Here is a 27,411-nt window from a genome sequence, read left to right as displayed (position 1 = left end):
TGACTTAGGACATTTTCAAGGAGCCTGGAGTCAAGGAAGAACATGACATTATCATTATCATAATGTCATGATAATGACATTTGTTTATTTGTTTTGTTTTTATTTGTTTATTTTGGTTTTTTATTGGAATTTAATTGCTCTACAATGTTACATTAGTTTCTGCTGTACAACAACATCCATCAGCTATCTGGATACATATATCCCCGCTCTCTTGGACCTTGCTCCCTGCACCCTCCATCTCAGCTCTCTAGGTCATCACAGAATACAGCCTGTGTTACACAGAGGCTTCCCACTAGCTAGCTATTTTACACATGGTAGTGTATATAGTATGTATATACACTGGCTTTTTAGAATAGGAAACACAGTATGTGAGGTTACAAAGAAAAGAGGATGGTGTGGCAGGGAACTCAAGCAGAGGGGGAATTACCAGGATGCAGAGTCAAATGCTGCAGAAAAGTTTGAAAATGTCAAGCCTGAAATATGCACATTAGATTTAGCAACTTGAGGACTGCTGATGACCTGAGCAGTGGAGGGCAGTGAAGTGAATAGTAATAATAGTTCATCGTGCATAACAGATAATTGCTGTTTGCTATGTCTGGCACTTATCTAAGTGCTTTAGCTGTGTCAACCCCTTTATTAAGATAAGTAGGACTGTATTCCCCAGCTTTCAGATGAGGAAGCAGAGACACAGAGGGGTTGGGTCACTTGTCTAAGGTAGCAGACATAGTGAGAGACAGACCCCGAACCTCAACCCCAACTCTCTGGCTCCAGACCTACTATTGCAGACACTACTATTATTACTGCTACTATTGCAGCTTCTATTGTTGGTGGGAGGTTCCCTTCAGAAAGCCTGGCATGGTCCTAAGCTCCAGAAAGACTATCATAGTAGGAGGGATGCAAGGGGCTAAGACATACTTTTTTCTAATTGGAGAAATTTGAGAATATTTACAAACTAATGAGAAGCTAGTATCAACACAGGAAAAAAAAAGAGATAATTGAACAGAAGTTTCTCAGGAGGCAGAAGAAGGTGAGATCCAGGTGAAAGGGGAAAATTTTGTACCAGGAAGGAAGAGGGAAAAATTAGAATGGAAGGATGTGGGGAAATTACAGGGTACATATGGCAGGGTGGTGAGAGAATTGGCAGATGATGTAATTATTTTCTTTATGAAATGTGACCAGAGTGAAGGAAGGACTAGAGTAAGAAGTTTGAGGAGAATGGATATTTTGGAAAATAATTCATGGAGAATGGAGTGGAAGGTTGATGATGAAACTAAAAAGGATTATCTAGTGGAGAAGAGAGCCCAGGTGGGTATGGAGAGCAAAAAAGTGGCAGTGGTATGCTGGTACATTGGCTCTTTGGGGAGAAATGAATGTCTTGATTTGTGGTATTTGTCAATATCCCGACATGGGTGATGTCAATGGTTTAACAGTTCACTTGCAAAATTTCTGAATATTGCTTTAGTTCGGTTCAGTCGCTCAGTCGTGTCTGACTCTTTGCAACCCCTTGGAGTGAAGCACACCAGGCTTCCCTGTCCATCACCAACTCCTGGAGCCTACCCAAACTCATGTCCATTGAGTCAGTGATGCCACCCAACCATCTCATCCTCTGTCGTCCCCTTCTCCTCCTGCCCTCAATCTTTCCTAGCATCAACATCTTTTCAAATAAGCCAGTTCTTCACATCAGGTGGCCAAAGTATTGGAGTTTCAGCTTCAGCATCAGTCCTTCCAATGAACACTCAGGACTGATTTCCTCTAGGATGAACTGCTTGGATCTCCTTGCAGTCCAAGGGACTCTCAAGAGTCTTCTCCAACACCACAGTTCAAAAGCATCAATTCTTCGGCGCTCAGATTTCTTTATAGTCCAATTCTAACTTCCATACATGACTCCTGGAAAAACCATAGCTTTGACTAGATGGACCTTTGTTGACAAAGTCATGTCTATGCTTTTCAATATGCTGTCTAGGTTGGTCATAGCTTTTCTTCCAAGGAGCAAGTGTCTTTTATTTTCATGGCTGCAGTCACCACAGGCAGTGATTTTGGAGCCCCCAAAAATAAAGTTAGCCACTGTTTCCTCATCTACCTTCCACGAAGTGATGGGACCAGATGCCATGATCTTAGTTTTCTGAATGTTGAGCTTTAAGCCAACTTTTTCACTCTCCTCTTTCACTTTCATCAAGAGTCTCTTTAGTTCTTCTTCACTTTCCGCCATAAGGGTGGTGTCATCTGCATATCTGAGGTTATTGTTATTTCTCCCAGCAATCTTGATTCCAGCTTGTGCTTCATCCAGCCCAGTGTTCCTCATGTTGTACTCTGCATGTAAGTTAAATAAGCAGGGTGACAATATACGGCCTTGATGTACTCCTTTTCCTATTTGGAACCAGTTGTTCTATGTCCAGTTTTAACTGTTGCTTCCTAATCTGCATACAGATTTCTCAAGAGGCAGGTCAGGTAGTCTGGTATTCCCATTTCTTTCAGAATGTTCCACAGTTTATTGTGATCCACACAGTCAAAGGCTTTGGCATAGTCAATAAAGCAGAAATAGATGTCATTCTGGAACTCTCTTGCTTTTTCGATGATCCAGTGGATGTTGGCAATTTGATCTCTCATTCCTCTGTCTTTTCTAAATCCAGCTTGTATATCTGGACGTTCACAGTTCACGTATTGCTGAAGCCTGGCTTGGACAATTTTGAGCATTACTTTACTAGCTTATGAGATGAGTGCAGTTGTGTGGTTGTTTGAACATTCTTTGGCATTGCCTTTCTTTGGGAATTTAATCGCTAGTGTTCAGGAGAAGAATGATCTGCCTCGTGCTATTACTACACTGCATCTGTTTGCATGGCCTTCCATCCCCAGCATGATGTGGGAATAGAAGGAAGGTTTTTGGGTTGGTCCAAGACTGTGGTTTGGTCCCAATGAATGGTATAAAGGAAAGAGAAACAAGAAAGGTAAAAATATTACTAAAAAGCAAAAGTTTACTGTCATTTGATTATAGGGAATTGAGACTGGATAAAACAGCAGAGGTGCTGAGAGGCTAAATTTTTAATAAAATTGAAAAAGAAATGTACTAGGAATAGTGAAAATGTTAGTCATTCAGTTGTATCCAACTGTTTGTGACCGCATGGACTGTAGCCCACCATCTCCTCTGTCCATGGGGTTTTCCAGGCAAGAATAGTGGAGTGGGTAGCAATTCCTTTCTCCAGGGTGCATGGCCGGCAGTCTTTATTGTCTGAGCCACCACTGGGTGTTGACAATGGGGGAAGGCGATTACTTGTTTAAAGAATAAAAATAACCTTTAGGTGATCAAGATCAAGCATAAACCCACCCCCCGCCCCCACCAGATCTCCTAGTGTACTTCTTTAGATTTCGGACTTTTCATTTTATAATTTCTTTGATAAATTCACTGCTTTAATTTTTTTCTGTTTTCTTTGTATCCCTGAATCTTGCTGTCTTTAAGCTTTTTAGTTTAAATTTCTTCCATTTGTTTTTTAAATCCTGTTGAGTCCTCTTCAGCTATTGTATTTAAACATCTCTTATTCTCCATTTTTATAGTATCTTGTTTCAAGGATGTATTATATTTTAAAATTTGTCTAAGAACAGGAATCCAACTTTTATTTTTTTCTGGTGTCGTCTTGTCTAAATTAAGTCTCTTTACTCCAATGTGAGCTATTCTTTTTCATGTTGTTTTTTTAAAATTTATTTTACCTTTGTGTATAAAAGTAAGAGTAATCTATGAGTCTCTTCATATATCTCTGTGAATGGGACAAATTTCATTGAGAAAAGTGAGACAGGAGGTAAGTGAACAGAGGAAATTAGAAGTTTACAAAACCATAGGAAGCACTGGAGGTGTGTTTTAGGTCCAGGAAGTTGGTCCTGGTCTTTAGAAAATCAGCAAGTTTAGAGACCAGAGCACTGAGTGACTCGCAAGAGGACCCGTGAGCCAGGTTGGCAGATGCTCACTTCCGCCGTCTGCAGAAGCCATGCCTGGCGTCTTCTCCTCTGCCTTCCAGAGCTTGTGCAGGTGCTGCCTCTGACTCAGTCTAGGAAATGTACTTTCCAGGCTTCCCGCCTGTGCATAAAGGGAAGCAGACACGTTTCTGAGATGCTCACAAGCAGCTCACACAGCTGCTGTTGAATTTGCATTCTAATCGGCAGGTGGGAATCTGGTGGGAACTTCACTTGCTGCTCTTTTCTAGCCTGGTCTCCCACCCGACTGAAAAACATGACCGGGGACCTATGAACAGAGGTGATGTCATGCTGATTAGTAAACCCTCTTTGCAGTGAATAGATAAGGAGCTAGCTGTCAAACTCCAAATCCCCCAGGAAGAGAACAAAGAAAGATTTATTCTGGAATGTCAGCATCCATGCTGGGAGCAGTAGCTTTCCCCAGACACTTTCTATTTGTCCAGAGAAGAACTAGGGTTTGACACTGGGTAATAGCAGCTCTCAGCTGCTTCCCATATTGGATAAAGATGGAGGGAGGTAAGTGCTGATTCCATTCGTCTCTTTCTCTCTCTTTGGCTGCACCCCATGACCTAAGCCCTCAATAGTCCCTGCAGACCCGAGCCTGGGACCTTTCAGAGCCTCATGGGTGGACAACTCTTCCCCTGGTCTCAGCCTCTCAGCACACAGCAGCAGAGTAGGCTGTGCACATCCTGTCCCTCAACAATTTTCTCAAGTCTGTTGTGATCACTTCTTATGTCTGATGTCCAATTGCATTGTTGTTTTTCATAGTTTAGGTTTATTCCTTATTGTTTTTCTGGACTTTTATATCATTGAGGCCCTAGTGTAACAGAGGGCAAATGCAAATGCCTAATCTGCCATTTATCTTAATAAGCTTTGCCCACTTTGGAAGGCATATTTGGCTCCTTGATATGGACCTCTGTCTCATATTTGTAACCTGGTTTCCACAGCCATACAGCGCATGTGCGAAGTCCCACGTCTCCAATAGAAACCGAATTGTCTTCTGAGCTGAGATGCTCACTTTTGACTGTTTCTTTGTAGACCTCAAAGACCATCCTCCCCACTCTCTTCTGTGTATGTGAACAGTCCATCAAGGCCACATGAAATCTAGTTTCCTTTGTCAAGGTGAATCCAGCTAATTGCAGCTTTCTCCCTTTTTTGAATTTTAATTGAAGTATTATTACATGATAAAGACGTGTGTCTATACAGGACACATGTGTCTATATTACATTTAGTGCCACATCTATACAAGATGAAAAGTGAAAGTGAAAGTCGTTCAGTCCTGTCCGACTCTTTGCAACACCATGGACTATACAGGAATTCTCCAGGCCAGAATCCTGGAGTGGGTAACCTTTCCCTCCTCCAGGGAATCTTCCCAACTCAGGGATTGAACCCAGGTCTCCCACATTGCAGGCGGATTCTTTACCAGCTGAGCCACCTGGGAAGTCCAAAAATACTGCAGTAGGTAGCCTATGCCTTCTTCAGTGGATCTTCCAGATCCAGGAATCAAACCAGGGTCGTCGTCTTTGCATGCGGATTCTTTACCAACTGAGCTATGAGGGAAGCTCAATGCAAGATGATGTGGCACTGAATGTAACATACTTTTTATGATATAATTATTCATAGAGTCTGATTAAGTAATGCCCTAGTTGATTCAAGAACTTATTTAGGGTAAACCATATAAAACTGCACTATAATTGGATTTAATGTGCTGAAATCAGTGCCTTTTTTTTTTTTTTTTTTTTAGGGCATAGCATGATGCTGGAGATACAATAAAATATCATTACACATAAGGGGTGTGTGTGTGTTCATTCGCTCAATCATGTCTGACTCTTTGCGACCCCATAGACTGTAGCCTATCAGGCTCCTCTGTCCATGGGATTCTCCAGACAAGAATACTGAAATGTATAGCCATTTCCTTCTCCAGGAGACCTTCCTGACCCAGGGATCAAACCCATGTCTCCTGCGTTGTAGGCGAATTCTTTACCACTGAGCCACCAGGGAAGCCCACACATGCGATTGATTTAAATTCACCCTGTAACCAACTTATATCTCCCCTAAACATACTTTATTTTTAATTATCTTGCTCATCTTTTTTTTTTTTCCTTTATCTCCCAGGGAATCTCCCAGGCAATATAGCTGAAGATGTCAAAGAAATCAGAAGACAGTGAAAAGAAAGTGGAAACAATTTTAAAAGGTATTAATAATTGATACCTAGTTAGTCCCTCTCCTCTTCCTTATTACTTTCATAAATTCTGTTTATCTTTCTTTGTATAACAATGAGCATTAGCCTTTTCCTATGGTAGTTTGGTGCAAGGTGGTTGAATGAGCATTCTCATAAGGCTGAAGCAATTTCATAGCCTGTACTGTTAAATTCACATAACTTTAGTGAGCTTCCCACTTGAACATGTTCTGTGTCCTGTTTTTAATTTTTATAACAAAGAATTGTCCACTGAGAAACAGTGAAGTGAAACTTTTTGTTTCAGTGACTGGGGAAAGAGATGGGAGTAGCATTTCCAGTGTTAGAGAGAGTACATCTCTCTGGCCAGACACCAAAGGACATTGCTGTGGGGTTTTGACAGACTTGTTACATTATTAAAGTCCATCTCTTTCCTAGGAGCACACACCATTACAACAATAATCTCTGTAGGAAAACCTTCTTCCTGTTTTTGGCTGGAGGCACCCCTGCATCTTTGAAACGATTATTTTGGTTGTTACTCAGAGGTTCCCTGAAGAGCCAGCAGCTCTTTCCCTATGGTGTTTGAGCTTTGACCTTGAGCAATTTTTATGACATATTATTTAATGATCTTTAAAGGTGTGCTTTATTCATTTTTCTTATCTAGTAGTCACATTGAAACTAAAACTTAGAAATGAATGACAAGAAGGGAAAATTTAAATGAGGGCCCAAATTTAGCTTTTTCACTCTGTTTAAATATTTTTCATTAGCAGAGGTGTTATTTTGTGTGAATTTTCTTAAGTTTTTCCTTCCTCTTTCCAGGTGTGGATTAAAACTTTATATAAAGATTAAAGTACAATGTGAATTAACAGATAATAATGGTAAGTCATTATTTAAAAAATAATACATAGAATTTTAAGACATAAATGCTACCATATAAGTTAAATATATTGTATCCTTATATCCATCTAACATTCATCTATAATATGAATGATGTGACTGTATATAATGTTCACATATTATATATCTCATGTACCAGAAGATTTAGAATTAGACCTGGATATTCTCAGAAAGCCAGCTAAATCCCTAATTGAAATGAACACTCTAAGCAACTAAGGATTATCACTCCCTGTGATAGGAAGCAGGCAAATGATTGAAATAAGTGGAAAAAGTAGATCCTTTATTTTCCCTTTTCTTTTGGCCTTTGTTTTAGAGTCTTAAAAATCTATTCTTTGTCATATGTAAGTAAGCCATAATCATATTCTTTTCAAATTTATTTTTTTAACTTTAAATTCTACGTTTTAATGCTATAGGCCAGAACTCTCCAATGGAACTTTCTGCGATAATAGAAATCCTGTATAGCCACACTAATAAGGTAACCACTAGCCACATGTAGTTAGTGAACACCCCAGAAAGGTGACTTTTGTGATTGAGGAACTGAATTTTCATCTCTATCGAGTTTTAATTCATTTAAATTTAGTAGCCACCATATTAGCATAGCTGTAGACTATTGGAGAAGAGAATGGCAACCCATTCCAGTACTCTTGCCTGGAGAATCCCATGGACAGAGGAGCTTGGGGGGCTACAGTCCATGGGGTTACAAAGAGTTGGACATGACTGAGCCACTAAACCACCACCAGACTATTGAAATTATCAGTTTCCCAGTGTTTAAGAGTGGCTGAATGAAAAGATGCTCAACATTGCTCATTATTAGAGAAATGCAAATAAAAACTACAATGAGATATCACCTCACACCAGTCAAAATGGCCATCATCAAAAAGTCTACAAACAATAAATGCTGGAGAGGGTGTGGAGAAAAGGGAACGCTCTTGCACTGTTGGTGGGAATATAAATTGATACAGCCACTATGGAAGACAGCATTTTTTTTCCTTAAAAAATTAGAAATAAAACCACTGTATGACCCAGAAATCCCACTCCTAGGCATATACCCTGAGGAAACCAAAATAGAAAACGACACATGTATCCCATGATTCACTGCGGCACTACTTACAATAGCTAGAACATGGAAGCAACCTAGATGTCCATCAACAGATGAATGGATAAAGAAGTTGTGGTACATATACACAATGGAATATTCAGATCAGATCAGTCGCTCAGTCGTGTCCGACTCTTTGCGACCCCATGAATCGCAGCACGCCAGGCCTCCCTGTCCATCACCAACTCCCGGAGTTCACCCAGACTCACGTCCATCGAGTCAGTGATGCCATCCAGCCATCTCATCCTCTGTCGTCCCCTTCTCCTCCTGCCCCCAGTCCCTCCCAGCATCAGAGTCTTTTCCAATGAGTCAACTCTTCGCATGAGGTGGCCAGAGTACTGGAGTTTCAGCATTAGCATCATTCCTTCCAAAGAAATCCCAGGGCTGATCTCCTTCAGAATGGACTGGTTGGATCTCCTTGCAGTCCAAGGGACTCTCAAGAGTCTTCTCTAACACCACAGTTCAAAAGCATTAATTCTTCGGCGCTCAGCCTTCTTCACAGTCCAACTCTCACATCCATACATGACCACAGGAAAAACCATAGCCTTGACTAGACGAACCTTTGTTGGTAAAGTAATGTCTCTGCTTTTCAATATGCTATCTAGGTTGGTCATAACCTTCCTTCCAAGGAGTAAGCGTCTTTTAATTTCATGGCTGCAATCACCATCTGTAGTGATTTTGGTGCCCAGAAAAATAAAGTCTGACACTGTTTCCACTGTTTTCCCATCTACTTCCCATGAAGTGATGGACCGGATGCCATGATCTTCGTTTTCTGAATGTTGAGCTTTAAGCCAACTTTTTCACTCTCCACTTTTACTTTCATCAAGAGGCTTTTGAGTTCCTCTTCACTTTCTGCCATAAGGGTGGTGTCATCTGCATATCTGAGGTTATTGATATTTCTCCTGGCAATCTTGATTCCAGCTTGTGTTTCTTCCAGTCCAGCGTTTCTCATGATGTACTCTGCATATAAGTTAAATAAACAGGGTGACAATATACAGCCTTGACGAACTCCTTTTCCTATTTGGAACCAGTCTGTTGTTCCATGTCCAGTTCTAACTGTTGCTTCCTGACCTGCATACAAATTTCTCAAGAGGCAGATCAGGTGGTCTGGTATTCCCATCTCTTTCAGAATTTTCCACAGTTGATTGTGATCCACACAGTCAAAGGCTTTGGCATAGTCAATAAAGCAGAAATAGATGTTTTTCTGGAACTCTCTTGCTTTTTCCATGATCCAGTGGATGTTGGCAATTTGATCTCTGGTTCCTCTGCCTTTTCTAAAACCAGCTTGAACGTCAGGAAGTTCACGATTCACATATTGCTGAAGCCTGGCTTGGAGAATTTTGAGCATTACTTTACCAGCGTGTGAGATGAGTGCAATTGTGCGGTAGTTTGAGCATTCTTTGGCATTGCCTTTCTTTGGGATTGGAATGAAAACGGACCTTTTCCAGTCCTGTGGCCACTGCTGAGTTTTCCAAATTTGCTGGCATATTGAGTGCAGCACTTTCACAGCATCATCTTTCAGGATTTGGAATAGCTCAACTGGAATTCCATCACCTCCACTGGCTTTGTTCATAGTGATGTTTTCTAAGGCCCACTTGACTTCACATTCCAGGATGTCTGGCTCTAGGTCAGTGATCACACCATTGTGATTATCTGGGTCTTGAAGATCTTTTTTTGTACAGTTCTTCTGTGTATTCTTGCCGTCTCTTCTTAATATCTTCTGCTTCCGTTAGGTCCATACCATTTCTGTCCTTTATTGAGCTCATCTTTGCATGAAATGTTCCTTTGGTATCTCTGATTTTCTTGAAGAGATCCCTAGTTTTTCCCATTCTGTTGTTTTCCTCTATTTCTTTGCATTGATCGCTGAAGAAGGCTTTCTTATCTCTTCTTGCTATTCTTTGGAACTCTGCATTCAGATGTTTATATCTTTCCTTTTCTCCTTTGCTTTTCACTTCTCTTCTTTTCACAGCTATTTGTAAGGCCTCCCCAGACAGCCATTTTGCTTTTCTGCATTTCTTTTCTATGGGAATGGTCTTGATCCCTGTCTCCTGTACAATGTCACGAACCTCATTCCATAGTTCATCAGGCACTCTATCTATCAGATCTAGGCCCTTAAATCTATTTCTCACTTCCACTGTATAATCATAAGGGATTTGATTTATTACTCAGCCATAAAAAGGAATGCATCTGAGTCAGTTCTAATGAGGTGGATGAACCTAGAACCTGTTATACAGAGTGAAGTAAGTCAGAAAGAGAAAGATAAATATCTTATTCTAATGCAGATATATGGAATCTAGAAAAATAGTACTGAAGAATTTATTTACAGGGCAGTAGTGGAGAAACAGACATAGAGAATAGACTTACGGACATGGGGAGAGGGGAGGAGAGGGTGAGATGTATGGAGAGAGTAACATGGAAACTTACATTACCATATGTAAAATAGATAGCCAATGGGAATTTGCTGTATGGCTCAGGAAACTCAAACAGGGGCTCTGTATCAACCTAGAGGGGTGGGATGGGGAGGGAGATGGGAGGAAGGTTCAAAAGGGAGGGGAATATGTATACGTATGGCTGACTCATGTTGGGCTTTGACAGAAAACAACAAAATTCTGTAAAGCAATTATCCTTCAATTAAAAAAAAAGAGTAGTTAGAGGTGACCCGAATGAGATGAGGTGGAATCAATAGTGGAGAGAGTGGGCTAGCCAGTAATCACTTCCTTATGTGCACTCCACAACTGGACCGCTCAGAGATGTTCACGGAGTTATACAGAGAAGAGAAGAAGGAGGAAGGAGACAGAGGTGGCCAGAAGGATAAAAGGGGGAAATGAAAAGGAGGGAGACAGATCCATCCAGTAATCAGTTCCCTAAGTGTTCTCCACCGTCTGGAACACACAGAAATTCACAGAGTTGGGTAGAGTAGAGAGGGGTTAGGGAGGAGACACAGGCGACCTGGTAGAGAAAAAGGAGAGTCCAAAGGGAGAGAGAGCAGTCAAGCCAGTAATCTCGCTCCCTAGTGAAAAATGGGTACTTAAGATTGGGTTCTTAAAGGTACAAAATTGGTAACAAATACATAAAACCAAAAATTAAAAATCTAGAGTAGAGTTTGGAATTTCAAAAATATGATGTTAAAGAAAAGAGGAAGGAAAAGAAAGAGAAAAAACGAACAAAGAAGAACAAACAAGGTCGTGAAAATTATAAAGAAAATATAGGCACAAAATTGATAACTAATACCAGAAAGCAAAAGTTAAAAATCTAGAGTAGAGTTTGGAATTTCAAAAATACAATGTTAAAAAAAAGAAGAAAAATAAAGAGAGAAACAAACAAACCAACAAAAACAATGTCGCAAAAATTATAAAGAAAATACAGGTACAAAATTGATATCAAATACCAAAAAGCATAAATTAAAAATCTAGAGTAGAGTTTGGAATTTCAGATATACAATGTTATATAAAAGAAGAAGAGAAAGAAACAGAGAAAAAAAAGAGTCACAGAAGTTATAAAAAAAACTATAGGTACAAAATTGATAACATATACCAAAAAGCTAAAATTAAAAATCTAGAGTAGAGTTTGGAATTTCAAAAATACAATGTTAAAGAAAAGAAGAAAAAAAAAAGAAAAAAAAAGTCAAAAAATTATAAAAATATATATATATGAAGTTTGCTGAAGAAAAAAAAATAGGGTCTTTTTTTTTTTGAAAAGTAATAGGTTATAAAAGTGAAAATTAAAGGAACAATAGAGGACTTAAAAAAATTTTTTTAATTAAAAAAAGAAAGAAAGAATGATCGTAAAAATAGTAAAAATATATCTAGGACTTTCTCTGGTTTTGTTGTGAGTATTGTGGGTTCAGTTCATTTTTGGCTAGTTCCTTGGTCTGACTTACATTTCTCAAGATCTATAGGCCCCCTTCCTATGTAGTCGGTAGTAACCACAGGGTTTTAATCTATGGCCTGTAGCTTCCAAGGCGGTTCCCTCTGTTATAGCTTCTTCTGTTTGCTGGTCTCTTCAGTGTCTGGTTTCCGTCCTGACACAAAGGGGACAGTGGAGGACACTTTTTTTTTTTTTTTTTTAAGGCTCACTTGTTCAGTCGCGCTGTGGGGAGGGAGGGAGAGGAGAACATAGGCAAAACACTCTCTGACATACATCACAGCAGGATCCTCTATGACCCACCTCCCAGAATATTGGAAATAAAAGCAAAAATAAACAAATGGGACCTAATTAAACTTAAAAGCTTCTGCACAACAAAGGAAAATATTAGCAAGGTGAAAAGGCAGCCTTCAGAATGGGAGAAAATAATAGCAAATGAAGCAACTGACAAACAACTAATCTCAAAAATATACAAGCAACTCCTACAGCTCAACTCCAGAAAAATAAATGACCCAATCAAAAAATGGGCCAAAGAACTAAATAGACATTTCTCCAAAGAAGACATACAGATGGCTAACAAACGCATGAAAAGATGCTCAACATCACTCATTATCAGAGAAATGCAAATCAAAACGACTATGAGGTACCATTTCACGCCAGTCAGAATGGCTGCGATCCAAAAGTCTACAAGTAATAAATGCTGGAGAGGGTGTGGAGAAATGGGAACCCTCTTACACTGTTGGTGGGAATGCAAACTAGTACAGCCACTATGGAGAACAGTGTGGAGATTCCTTAAAAAACTGAAAATAGAACTGCCTTATGATGTAGCAATCCCACTGCTGGGCATACACACTGAGGAAACCAGAAGGGAAAGAGACACGTGTACCCCAGTGTTCATCACAGCACTGTTTATAATAGCCGGGACATGGAAGCAACCTAGATGTCCATCAGCAGATGAATGGATAAGAAAGCAGTGGTACATATACACAATGGAGTATTACTCAGCCATTAAAAAGAATACATTTGAATCAGTTCTAATGAGGTGGATGAAACTGGAGCCTATTATACAGAGTGAAGTAAGCCAGAAAGAAAAACACCAATACAGTATACTAACACATATATATGGAATTTAGAAAGATGGTAACAATAACCCTGTGTATGAGACAGCAAAAGAGACACTGATGTATAGAACAGTCTTATGGACTCTGTGGGAGAGGGAGAGGGTGGGAAGATTTGGGAGAGTGGCATTTAAACATGTAAAATATCATGTATGAAACGAGATGCCAGTCCAGGTTTGATGCATGATACTGGATGCTTGGGGCTAGTGCACTGGGACGACCCAGAGGGATGGTATGGGGAGGGAGGAGGGAAGAGGGTTCAGGATGGGGAACACATGTATACCTGTGGCGGATTCATTTTGATATTTGGCAAAACTAATACAATTCTGTAAAGTTTAAAAATAAAAAAAAATAAAAATAAAATTTAAAAAAGAGTAGCTGAAGTGCAAGATGTTTCTTAATTATACAAGGATAATTTTTTGAAAAGATATTAAGAACTTTTTGTCATGCATATATTGAACTAATTTTAAAGCACTTTTAAAATAGAGTAGCATATATAAATATGTATTGAATATACATATTCATGCATATATATTTATATATAAACCAGAAAGAATTTGCAAAGCTTGGTTATGTAGTAATATTACCCCAAAACTGAAGAAGTTGTATGGCTGAAAAAAACATGTTGTCAGTGAGTACTGGTACATATCTAGCAATGAAACACAAAAAATTTAATTTAAAAATAAATCCCACCATACATGCAATACCAAAAAGGACAGGTGGTACTGAATTTTAATGAATCTTGATAACTAAAAATGTAAGGCACTGTAAAATAAGTTTGATTGAATTCTTCTGAAGGTAACCATAATTCTTGAAGACAGTTCGCCAAGAAGAAGCGAACTATAAATCAAATAGTAATTTTGAAGAAAATTCAATGTCACACTCTGGCATTCAGAAAAGTAAATATTGTATACCTACTAACAGGTGAATGAGAGTAATAACTTGCTGATCTAAATTGTTAATAAAATAACTCAAACTTTATCTCCGATCAGTCTTGTGAAATAAGATATACTGTTCAGTTTTAGGAAAACAGAATGACCAACAAGCTCTGAAATCTGTGTTTGTGAAGTGATGGTACATGGTGCTTCTTGCTGTCACCAAGGATAGCATATCCCCCCTCACCTTTTATCTTTGATGCTGAGCCTTGCCTTGTCAGTATTTGCTCTGTAGATATATAATAATTTGGAGAGAAATAGGTCTTATTCCCTGGGAAATACATAGATGTATAGATTTTTCACATACACCTAATGCTTCAGTCAAGGTCTAAGCATTACTGTAGGTTTGCATGTTATGTGGGTGAGGGGTACATTGGGGAAAAGGAAGGTAGAAGATGTGTGTGTGTGTGTGTGTGTGTGTATATATATATATATAATTTAATTTATTTTTGGCTGTGCTAGGTCTTCATTGCTGTGCTGGCTTTCTGTAGTTGTGGTGTGCAGGCTTCTCATTGCAGTGCCTTCTCTTGTGAAGTACGGGCTCTAGGGAGTGTGGGTTTCAGTAGTTGGGGGTCCGTCTCTGGAGCACAGGCTCAGTAGTTGTGGGGCATGGGCTTAGTCGCTCTGCAGCCTATGGGATCTTCCCAGATCAGAAATCCAACCTGCATCTCTTGCGTTGGCAGGGGGGTTCTTTACCACTGAGCCACCTAGGAAGTCCCGGAAGGTAGAAAATGTTTAATCTGTGAGAGTCACGAGTTAAATGATGCAGATCTGAATCCCATTGCATGTGCTATTATGATAAGGAGCAAAATCCAAGACAGCATGATAGGTTGTATTTAAAAATTATTGATTGAACCAAGCCAAATCTTAATGTACATTTGGCACAGTGAAGCACTAGCTCCTGTAGCTCTGAATATATTTCTTCATTGCTGCTAAATCTATAACTGTAGCTTGACAGGATGATAAAGAATTATGTTTTTGTTCTTTCTACCATTTGTTTAAAATTTGTTTGCAAGTGTGTGCATTACAAAGAAACACAAATCAAGTAGTCAAGAGATTGTGTTATTCTTCTGACTCTTCCCCTTTATCTCTCTGTGATCTGCAACAAATAATGGTCTTGGAACTCAGAAAATTAGATAGATGTTCTCTATGATGCATTTAATTAAGAAATAATTCCCCGAGATGAAAGAAACAAAGCATTATACAAGCAGTACTGTTTCCAGAAGAGACATCTGTATTAGTTTGCTAGGGTTGATCTAACAAATTACCACAAACTAGATGGTTTAAACAAAAAAAAAAAACTTATTCGCTCATATATTGTGTGTGTTAGTTGCTCAGTTGTGTCCGACTCTTTGCGATCCCATGGACTATAGCCCGCCAGGATCCTCTGTCTGTGAGATTTCCCAGGTAAGATTACTGGAGTGGGTAGCCATTTCCTTCTTCAGGAGATCTTCCTGACCCAGGGATCAAACCTGGGTCTCCTGCATTGCAGGCAGACTCTACTGTCTGAGCCACCAGGGAAGCCCTCTTGCATATACTGGCTTGGCCAAAAAGTTCATTCAAGTTATCCATAAGATTTTATGGATAAATCCAAATGAGCTTCTTGGCCAACCCAGTAGTTCTGGGAATTGGAAATAGAGATATTGACAGGGCCATGCTGACTCCGAAGGCTCTAGGGGAAGATCCTTTCTCGCCTCACGCTAACCGCTGATATTGATGGCGATTCTTGTTGTTCTTTGGCTTACAGTTGCGTCATTCCCATCTCGGTCTCTCTGTTCTTGTGATCTTCTCCCTGGGTGTCAATGCCTCTGTGTCCACATTTCTCTCTTTTTATAAGGACACCATTCTAATCCCGTATGACCTTATCTTACCTTGAGCACATCTGCAGAGACTCTATTTGTAAATAAGTCGCCTTCACAGCTCTTGGGGTTTAAGAATTGAATGCATCTTTTAGGAGACACAGCTGAACCCACAGGAACACCAGAAGGCACAGTCTATTTCTGTTGAAGGAGATACAAGTCTCAAATAAAGGAGTGATTAAATCCTGATATCTAGACACAGTGAGGGAGGAATAATGGACACATGATATGAATATATTTCATATCTATTGGTATAAAAGTATGTACACATACATAGACATAAACTGACATTCATTGTGAATGCTAGAAATATGCAGTATAACAGAAAAGCCTATTTTAGTTTGAATGAAATCAACTCATTTCCATGGAAGGGCATGAAGGAGGTCTCAGCAGGGAGAAGTCAGCTGAGCCTCCATGAGCTGACCTTTAACTTGGACTCACCACAGGCCCATGACTGCCCTCAGTCTTGAATTCTTGGAGAATGGGATCTTAGTAGTATTTCCCAATTGTTGGGACTCCCCATGTGCAACCTTAGGTTAGTGTGGTTCAAGGAAAGTGAATATAGCAATGCAGTGTCCCATCCATTTACAGTAACACCCCTTAGAGCCAAGCTGAAAAAAACTAACAGTACTTGATTCAGAAAAGTTCAGTCACTCAGTTGTGTCCAACTCCTTGCAACCCCAAGGACTGCAGCACGCCAGACCTCCCTGTCCACCACCAACTCCTGGAGTTTACCCAAACTCATATCCCATCAAGTCGGTGATGCCATCCAACTGTCTCATCTTCCATTGTCCCCTTCTCTTCCTGCTTTCAATCTTTCCCAGCATCAGGGTCTTTTCCAGTGAGTCAGTTCTTCATATCAGGTGGCCAAATGTTGGAGCTTCAACTTCAGCATTAGTCCTTCCAATGATTATTCAGGACTTATTTCCTTTAGGGTTGACTGGTTTGATCTCCTTGCAGTCCATGGGACTCTCAGGAGTCTTCTCCAACACCATAGTTCCAAAGCACCAATTCTTTGGTGCTCAGCTTTCTTTATATTCCAACTTTCACATCCATACATGACTACTGGAAAAACCATTGCTTTGACTAGACGGATCTTTGTCAGCAAAGTGATGTCTCTGCTTTTTAATATGCTGTGTAGGTTGGTCATAGATTTTCTTTTTTTCTTTTTTTTTTTGATGCTTTTATTTATTAATTTTTTTTATTTTTAAACTTTACATAATTGGTCATAGATTTTCTTCCAAGGAGCAAGCATCTTTTAATTTCATGGCTGTAGTCACCATCTGCAGTGATTTTGGAACCCCAAAAAAATAAAGTCAGCCACTGTTTCCACTGTTTCCCCATCTATTTTCCATGAAGTGATGGGACCAGATGCCATAATCTTAGTTTTCTGAATGTTGAGCTTTAAGTCAGCTTTTTCACTATGCTCTTTCACTTTCATCAAGAGGCTTTTTAGTTCTTCTTCACTTCTGCCTTAAGGATGGTATCATCTGCATATCTGAGGTTATTGATATTTCTCCTGGAAATCTTGATTCCAGCTTGTGCTTCATCCAGTCTGCCATTTTGCATGTTGTATTCTGCATATAAGTTAAATAAGCAGGGTGACAATATACAGCCTTGACATTCCCAATTTGGATCCAGTCTGTTGTTCCATGTCCAGTTCTAACTGTTGCTTCTTGACCTGCATACAGATTTCTCAGGAGGCAGGTCAGGTGATCTGGTATTCCCATCTCTTGAAGAATTTTCCACAGTTTGTTGTGATCCACAGAGTTAAATGCTTTGGCATAGTCAGTAAAGCAGAAGTAGATGTTTTTCTGGAACTCTTGCTTTTCTTATGATCCAACAGATGTTGGCAATTTGATCTCCGGTTCCTCTGCCTTTTTTAAACCCACTTGAACAAGTTCTCAGTTCATGTACTGTTGAAACCTGGCTTGGAGAATTTTGAGCATTACTTGAGCATTACTTTGCTAGTGTGTGAGATGAGTGCAATTGTGCGGTAGTTTGAACATCCTTTCGCATTGCCTTTCTTTGGGATTAGAATGAAAACTTGACCCTCTCCAGTCTTGTGGCCACTGCAGAGTTTTCCAAATTTGCTGACATATTGAGTGCAGCACTTTCACAGCATCATCTTTCAGGATTTGAAATAACTCAGCTGTAATTCTATCACCTCCACTAACTTTGTTCGGAGTGATGCTTCCTAAGGCCCACTTGACTTCGCATTCCAGGATGTCTGACTCTACGTGAGTGATCACAGCATCGTGCTTATCTGGGTCATAAAAATCTTTCTTCTATCGTTCTTCTGTGTATTCTTGCCATCTTGTCTTAATATCTTCTGCTTCTGTTAGGTCCATACAATTTCTGTCCTTTATTGAGCCCATCTTTGCATGAAATTTTCCCCTGGTATCTGTAAATTTTTTGAAGAGATCTCTAGTCTTTCTCATTCTATTGCTTTCCTCTATTGCTTTGCACTAATCACTGAGGAAGGCTTTTCTTATCTCTCCTTGCTATTCTTTAGGATTCTACATTCAGATGGGTGTATCTTTCCTCTTGTCCTTTGTCTCTCACTTCTCTCCTCCTGTACAATGTCATGAACCCCTGTCCATAGTTCTTCAGGCACTCTGTCTATCAGATCTAATCCCTTGAATCTATTTGTCACTTCCACTGTATAATCCTAAGGGATTTGATTTAGGTCCTATCTGAATGGTCTAGTGGTTTTCCCCACTTTCTTCAATTTAAGTTTGAATTTTGCAATAAGAAGTTCGTGATCTGAGCCAGAGTCATCTCCCAGTTTTGTTTTTGCTGACTACATAGAGCTTCTCTATCTTCAGCTGCAAAAAATATAATCAATCTGATTTTGGTATTGACCATCTGGTGATGTCCACGTGTAAAGTCATCTCTTGTGTTGTTGGAAGACGGTGTTTGCTATGACCAGTGCGTTCTCTTGGCAAAACTCTGTTAGCCTTTGCCCTGCTTCATTTTGTACTCCAAGGCCAATTTTGCCCGTTACTCCAGGTATCTCTTGACTTCCTACTTTTTCATTCCAGTCCTCTATGATAAAAGGACATCTTTTTTGGGTGTTAGTTCTAGAAGTTCTTGTAGGTCTTCATAGAACCATTTAACTTCAGCTTCTTCTGCATTAGTGATTGGGACATAGACTTGGATTATTGTGCTATTGAATGGTTTGCCTTGGAAACGACCAAAGATCATTCATGTTTTTGAGATTGCACCCAAGTACTGCATTTTGGACTCTTTTGTTGACTATGAGGGCTACTCCATTTCTTCTAAGGGATTCTTGCCCACAGTAGTAGATATAATGGTTATCTGAATTAAATTCACCCATTCCAGTCCATTTTAGTTCACTGGTTCCTAAAATGTTGATGTTTATGCTTGCCAACTCGTGTTTGACCACTTCCAATTTACCTTGATTCATGGACCTAACATTCCTGGTTTCTATGCAATATCTTCTCTTGCTTGGTTAGTACATTTTTTAGAGAGGGGTGTCTCCTCCTGTCAGAAGCTACGCTGGAGCCAGATGAAGTATCTGAGTCACCTGGTCAAGTGTTTGAGGACATTGGGTCTTGCTAGTAAGGTGCATCTATCTCCCCAGTAGACAGGTATTTATTTACTTGAGTCAACGTGACCTGTCTTCAGAAAAGTCAATGATTTGGATCAAACAACCACATAGAGTATAATTTCAGAATTAGAATGAACATCTTTTTCTCAATGCTTTCTGAAATGGTGCTTGTGGGTGAGAGAGGGTAAGTTAGTTCTCGGGGGGGGCAGGAGGAACCTAACTAAATTATATCAGAGTCCTTGATATGGAACAAAGACTAAGCACATACATATCATTCTCAGAGCATATGTGTATCCAGTTCTTTCTCTCAGTGGATGTCAGAGAGAGAAGGATTTCTGAAGCAAATTCGAAATACATATTTGCACAGTTCTCATTATCCATGGATTCAATTTTTTCAAATTTGCTTACTCACTAAAATGTATTTACGTGTGTGTTTTTAAATTATTATTTTTGGCTGAGCTGGGTCTTTGTTGTGGTGTGTGGGCTTTCTCTAGTTGCCCATGGCATGTGGTTCCTGATCAGGGGTGGAATCTGTGTCCTCTGTTGGATAGCAGACTCTTAATCACTGGACCACTAGGGAAGTCCCACTAAAATGTATTTGTAATCCCTGCATCAATACATGTGGGGATTCCATGGTCGTTTGCAGAACCAGGCAGAGTAGCAAAACAGTCAGTCTGTGCACGAGTGCCCAAGTGAAGTGGAACAAGGTGACTCTCTGCCTTCATGTTTCTGCTCTTGTACTGGACACAAGTGTCCTTTTCACAGTCCATTTAGTGCCACCTTTTCCTCATTTTTTATATTTTTCGTTGGTGATTTTTCTGTTTAAAATCACCCCAAACATTGTGCTGAAGTGCATTCTAGTGTTCCTAAGAGCAGGGCTTATATTATAGAGAAAATCAGTATGTTAGATAAGCCTCATTCAGCCATGAGTCACAGTGCTGTTGGCTCTGAGTTCAACATTAATAAATCAACAATGTACATTGAATAGGGTATCTTTAAACAGAAACACACATAATACAAGATTATGTATTGATTAGTTGACAAAAATGTGACCACAGGCTCTCAGGAGACTAATCTTGTATTTCTCTTAGAGCAATGGCTCAGTATTCCCTAATTCAGTGTTTATAATGACTGTGTAGAACAAAACTTCCATGAATAATGAGAATTGATGGCCTACACACACACACACACACACATATCCATATGCAAAAAATGAAATTGAGCTCCTACCTTATATCATATACAGAAATTAACTCAAAATGCTTAAAAACTTAAATGGGAGAGCTGAAACTATAAAACTTGGAATAAACCTTAGGGGAAAATCTTCATGACATTGGATTTGGCAGTAATTTCTTGTATATAGCACCAAAAGCACAGGTAACAAAAATGAAAGATAATTGTGCTGCATGAAAAATTTAAAACTGCATCAAAGGACACAATCAAAAGGGTAAAAAGACAATGCATGGATTGGGAGAAAATATTTTCAAGTCATGTATTTAATAGGGGTTAGTCCCTGGTGGCTCAATTGGTAAAGAATCCATCTGCAATGCAGGAGACCTGGGTTCTATCCCTGAGTTGAGAAGATCCCCTGGAGAAAAAAATGGCAACACACCCTGCTATCCTTGCCTGGGAAACCCCCTGGACAGAGGAGCCTAGCGGGCTATATTCCATGGGGTTGAAAGAGTTGGACACAACTGAAGCGACTGAGCATGCATCATATGATTCAGCGATTCTACTTCTTGGCATAGACCTAAAGAAGTGAAAGCAGAATCCTAAAGAGACGTCTGTACACACATGATTATACCACCATTACATACAACAGCTGAAGGAAGCCACCCAAGTGTCCCTCCACAAACGAGTGGATGCAATGTGACATATTCAGCCTTAGAAAGAAAAGTTGGATGCATGCTGCAACATGAATGAAACTTAAGGACATTGTGCTAAGTGAAATGATCCATCACAAAAAGATAAATATTGTACAATTCTACTTACATGAGGTACCTAGAGTAGGTCAAATTCATAGAGACAAATGGAATGGTAGTTTCTAGGGACTGGGGAGGGGGAAATGGGGCATTATTATTTAATACGTACAGTTTCAGTTTTGAAAAATAAAAAGTTCTAGAGATAGGTAGTGGTGATTAAGCAGAATGTGAACGTAATTAGTGCTACTTAACTGTACACTCAAAAATGGTTAACAGGGCAAATTTTATGTCACAGGTATTTTGCCACAATTAAAAAACACATAGCTTACTATAGAGGAATTTAACACTATAATACATTCTTTTAAAAAAAATTTTTTTGGAGCACAGTTGATTTACACTGTTGTTTTACTTTCTGCTGTACAGCAAAGTGAGACAGATATATATATATCTCTACTTTTTAAAATATTCATTTCCCATATAGGTCATTACAGGGTATTGATACATTCTTATTCTATCATTTTAACCAATACAGCTGCTCAGTCAGTTTCAATGGCATATAACTGATAAGAGTATGGAAAGCAAATTTTTAAAAATCTATAAAATGTAATGTTTTATACAAATGTTTTCCAGAGGCCAATAAAATTACTTTAAAGGGAAACACTTATGTTTGAAAGAAATGATACATTTCTTTTTAAGAAGAAATGACACTTTCTTACCTCACTTCTAGCACACTGGGTTCTGAGAATAAGGTTCAGTGTTTTAGGAAAGCTTAGGTGTTTGAGAAAAACATTTCTGCCACAATCTGCCATTTATAGAGAATTTTAAGAAAGGTAATACATTACTTTCAAAACACACACGTAAAATATTCACGTACCCATTAAGAGCAGCTGTGAAGTTCTTGGAGCTGAAGAGATAAAACATGAATGTCCTAACGCTTATTTTACAATTCATGCCTGTGTGACCTCAATTTGCATTTGCAAAAGACTTGTTTTTGGGAAAACAGTTTGTGTGCTTAACTATTTATTTTGCATATTTCAACTGGTACAGGACATGCATAGCAGTCAGTTGCATGGTACATGACTGTTACTCGGAAGCTGATTTTTGCAAGTCTTATCTGTTAGATGAATGTCCCCTTGGTCCACTGGTTTCCCCTCTGCTCAGTTGTGAAACTCTGGTAACAGTGAAGGGCTGACCTCTGTGGACTGAGTTAAAAGTGGCGTGGCATATGGAATGCTTTCTTATCTTTGGTGATTGCAGGTGAAATGCCTCTGGGAAGACGTTTTCTCAGGTTACAGACTACACTTTAGTAGTTCGCGGAATGATCTGAGGTGAGGGAGAAAAAAGCCAGTCAGGGCTGCTATGACTGTATTTGTGTTAATGTATTACTTCACAGCTTCAGTATGAGGCCCTGGAGGCACGTTTTCAGGAACGCACAGTGGAGTGGAAAGAACCCGGGCTTTGATGACAGACAGCTCGGGGTTTGAATCTGGCTCCTTTAAAGACCCTGTGACCTTAGTTCAGTTAATTAACTTCACTGGGCTTCCCTGGTGGCTCAGATGGTTAAAAAAAAAAAAATCTGCTTCCAATGTGTGAGACACGGGTTCAATCCCTGGGTCAGGAAGATCCCCTGAAAATGACTACCCACTCTAGTATTCTTGCCTGGGAAATCCCATGGACAGAGGAGCCTGGTGGGTTATAGTCCATGAGGTCGCAAAGCGTGGGACATGACTGAGCAACTAAACAGATACATACTGATCTTCAGGCTCTTTAAGCTGGAAATAACAAGACCTGTATGTGAAAGATTATGGTGTGGTAAGACGATATATGAAAGGAACATGATACATGAATGATGATAATGATGTATAAAGAGAGATACTATATGAAAAGCGAGTGAAGTGTTTGGTATGTAGTATCTGCTCAATAAACAATGGCTGATATTGCCATTTAATTAGGTTCCTATTGCGTTTGAGAAGGGTCTCCAGGGAAGGTAAGATGTTCTTTGAGAATTCAAAAAAGACCCCTCACCCTTGAGGGATGAGAGAATCACGAAGGGAACTTCAGCTCTTTACTTCCTATAGCAGTGAACCCCCAAATAGTGATTTGATCGATTCCCAGATTTTTAAAAACATTATCTCCATAAATGTTAATTGAATAAACATTTCCTACTGCTTGATTTTTGGCTTTGCTGGGTCTTTGCTGTTGCTTGGGCTTTTCTCTAGTTGTGGCAAGTGGGGGCTACCCTTTGTTGCCGTGTGCGAGCTTCTGGTTGCTGCGGCTTCCCTTGTTGCTGAGCGTGGGCTCTAGCGAGCATGGGCTTCAGTAGTTACAAGCAGACTCCGTAGTTGTGGTTCCTGGGCTCTGGAGGACAGGCTTAATAGCTGGGGCACACAGGCTTAGTTGTTGTGCAGCATGTGGGATCTTCCCGGATCAGGGATCAAACCCATGTCTCCTGCATTGGCAGACAGACTCTTTACCACTGAGCTACCAGGGAAGCCCTGATTTGGAGCTTTTATTTACAATCTGATAGTTTCAGAAGAATGCCAAAAATAAGATGGAAAAATTGAGAGACTACACTCTCTGACCCTAGGTTCATCTCAAAGATGAAACAGAAATTCCTGGAGGGCAGACTCAAGGCTGTTGGTATCATTATTATTTTTTATTCACAACTTTCTTTCCTATGTTGAGTAAAATATACCCTGTTAATTGAACAGGCTTGAATTCCCAGGGAAGACTCAGAATGAATTACTCATGTTTTTGCTACTAGAGTTGCATAGAGATGTAAACTTACTGCTTTACATGAAATCTGCTAGAGAGATTTAAAATTTATCAGTCCTCTTAGCTTTGCTGCTTTTAAGACCACAAAAAAATGACCTGTCTCGGAGAAACTTGCATATTACAATTCAGTTTTTAGACATGGCAGGAGCTCATTCACAGTGGAATTTATTTCACATTACATTTGGGGCATGCATGAGATTTAAAAGCAATGCTTTTTCTCTAAAGTACTCACTACAAAAGATATATCACACATACTCAGGCTATTTAAAACTCAGCAAGGGGAATATCAACAGATTTTTCTCCAAGAATGCTCTCTGATCAACCGGGGAAATAAAATCTTTCTTATGGAAAACAAGGAATTGAAACAATTCTGGTGCCTAGGGGTACCTATCCTGTTTGGTTGGAATTTTCAGCAGCTTCAGATATAGAGGTAGTATTTATATAGGGGTATGTGTATTGAATGCTATTTTTGCCTTTATGAATGGTTTTCTCACTTAGACATCTTCAGTGTTTTTAGGAATATTTATGTTCCCTGATAGCTCAGCTGGTAAAGAATCTGCCTGCAATGCAGGAGACCCCAGTTCGATTCCTGTGTTGGGAAGATCCCCCAGAGAAGGAATAGGCTACCCACTCCAGAATTCTTAGTCTTCCCTCGTGACTCAGACGGTAAAGAATCTGCCTGCAGTGCGGGAGATCTGGGTTCAGAAGATCACTTGTGCTGTTTTTCTATATAGAAATCGATGGGCTCTTCAATTGGGACATTCCAGGGATGACTAGCTTCATATATGGTATGATCTGATTAAAAATTATCATCAAAAATGCCTTTTCTCCAGGGAATCCTTGAGCACCGTTGATGGGAATGTAAACTGCTGCAGCCGCTATGGAACACAGTATGGAGGTTCCTCAAAAGATGAAAAATAGAACTACCTTATGATCCAGTAAGTCATTCCTGGGTACACATCCAAAGAAAATGAAAACAGGATACCAAAAGATATCTGCACTCCCACGTTCATTGCAGAATTACTCACAACAGCTAAGGTATGGAAGCAACCTGAGTGTTTGTCAATGGGTGAGTAGATAAAGAAGATGTGGAATATGTAAATATATTCCATTGTGTGATATATCACAGAGTGGAATATTATTCAGCCAGGAGGCAAGAAGGAAATCTTGATATTTGTAACAACATAGGCCTGGAAAATCCCATGGATGGAGGAGCCTGGGAGGCTGCAGTCCATGGTGTTGCGAAGAGTCGGACATGACTGAGCGACTTCACTTTCACTTTTCACTTTCATGCCTTGGAGAAGGAAATGGCAACCCACTCCAGTGTTCTTGCCTGGAGAATCCCAGGGACGGGGGAGCCTGGTGGGCTGCCGTCTATGGGGTCACACAGAGTCGGACACGACTGAAGTGACTTAGCAGCAGCAGCAGGTGGGCCTTGAAGGCTAAGTGAAATAAGCCAGATAGAAAAAGGCAAATACTACATGCGATCACTTACATGTAGAATCTGAAAAAGATTAAAAAAGTCAAATTCGTAGAAACAGAGAGTAGGAAAGTGGTTGCTTTTCTACTGGTTGGTAAGAGGAGGGAACAGAGGTTCAGCTATAAGAGAAATAAAACATTTGAAACAGGTAAATGTGTAAAATAATAGGTGTGGTGATGAGTGTGCTAATTAACTAGATGAGAGCAATGCTTTCATGATGTATCCTTTAAATATCTTACAATTTTTTGTGACAATTAAACCTCAGTAAAGTTGAACAAATACTTTTTCCCCTTCCACTCTGAATACATACATATGTGTGTGTGTATCTTACTGGTTTTGTTTCTCAGAACGGAGTCAGCAGTAGAGGGAAAAGAGCATTGTTTATTTTTCTGTATATGTTTTTACATATATTGAGAGAGAGAAAGGAGGGATTTGTTATATTCCCCAGGAAGCGTGCGCAGTATTTCCTACTTTCCAAATGCCGCGTTGTTTCACTCTTCCTTTCTTTGCCTGAATCCAGTTCACTTTTGTGATTTTTTTCTACTGAGGGGCTCAGTCACAGAAAACTGCCTTGTTATAAAATCTTTTCTTAACTTGGCCTTCAGCATTATTTTTCCTTTTGGGGATAAATAAAATAAAATGGTAATAAATGAATAAAAAATATTATCTGAAGGCTGTCAATAATAAAACCCGAAAAAGTAGACTAATCACTTCCTTTAATTCAGTTTCTGAGCTGTGAGATTGGTCTAAACCAGCCATTGAATTGGCTACCAAGCTATAACTTCTGCCTCTAGATCTATGACACTCTAATTCTGTAGCACTAATTCAGTGTCCTGTATTATTACTATAACATCTTTTTCTCGTATTCAGGAGCACTTTCTCAATTATAGAGCAGTGTATTTTTTTTTTTTTTAACGCCAGTGTTTGTGTGGTAGGTTTCCAAGGAGCAATTTTAAAAATTGCTCTAACTGGTACATTTTAAAAATGAAGATATAATGAGTAGGCCCTTATGATAACAATTGTGAATAGCTTTTTATAATTTTTAGAAATCTAAGTATAATTTTCCAAAGACAGGATTTTTTTTTTTTACTTTTCAAAAATTTGAAACATTAAAAAGGGATTGTGTCTACTGGTACAAGGTCTTTAAATACACCAATTCATTTAAACTTCCGTTTCCCTTTTCTAGAGACAAAAGTGATTCTCAGAACATCTGAAGACCCTTCCCTTAATCTCAGATCAAACTCAGGGGGATTCAAACTCAGGTCTTTCCAGACTAAAAGCACTTGCTCTTTAGGAATAACAGTCCTATGTTCTTCTATCATACACAGAAAATATTCTTAATTTGCCTTCAAAATGAATACTTCTGAATATTCATATTAAGAATTCTGAAATAAAGTACAAAAACATGTTGAGTGTTTAGAATATGGAGTTACTAAGTTCTGGGCAAGTCATTTAAACTTTTATGAATTTCAGTCTATTATAAAAAGTTAAAAGTATATATATATATATAAAGTATTTATATATATATAAAGTATTTATATATATATAAAGTATTTATATATATATATATAAAGCTTGCTTCACTAATTTGTGAAGATGAAATGAGATAAATAAAGTTAATTTCTTTGTTTCATTCTCTATGGGAGTTTGGATGAATGGCACTCTGGTACTATAAAAGCCACCACTCAGACGTACCATCTCCATATATTACAAATTAAAATTCCTCCTGGGAACACAGGAAGTACTTCAGGA

The 27,411-nt window shown here is 39.2% G+C and overlaps 2 long non-coding RNA genes across 3 annotated transcripts in view; one reads left to right on the top strand and one right to left on the bottom strand.

Annotated features, from left to right (window-relative positions):
- The window catches only part of LOC129643152 (uncharacterized), a 36,378-nt gene extending 11,165 nt beyond the window's left edge, over window positions 1-25,213 (top strand). Inside the window, exons 2-4 of the long non-coding RNA XR_008710119.1 lie at window positions 6,079-6,157; window positions 6,959-7,017; window positions 25,013-25,213. This is a non-coding gene — a long non-coding RNA (uncharacterized LOC129643152). The remainder of the gene's footprint in view (window positions 1-6,078; window positions 6,158-6,958; window positions 7,018-25,012) is intronic.
- The window catches only part of LOC129643151 (uncharacterized), a 129,939-nt gene that overhangs the window by 94,498 nt on the left and 8,030 nt on the right, over window positions 1-27,411 (bottom strand). The window lies entirely within an intron of this gene.

The sequence above is a fragment of the Bubalus kerabau genome, chromosome 2 (genome assembly GCF_029407905.1).
Source record: "Bubalus kerabau isolate K-KA32 ecotype Philippines breed swamp buffalo chromosome 2, PCC_UOA_SB_1v2, whole genome shotgun sequence".
NCBI lineage: Eukaryota > Metazoa > Chordata > Mammalia > Artiodactyla > Bovidae > Bubalus > Bubalus kerabau.
The sequence above is the reverse complement of the archived record's forward strand: the minus strand, read 5'-3'. Positions and strand labels throughout refer to the sequence as shown.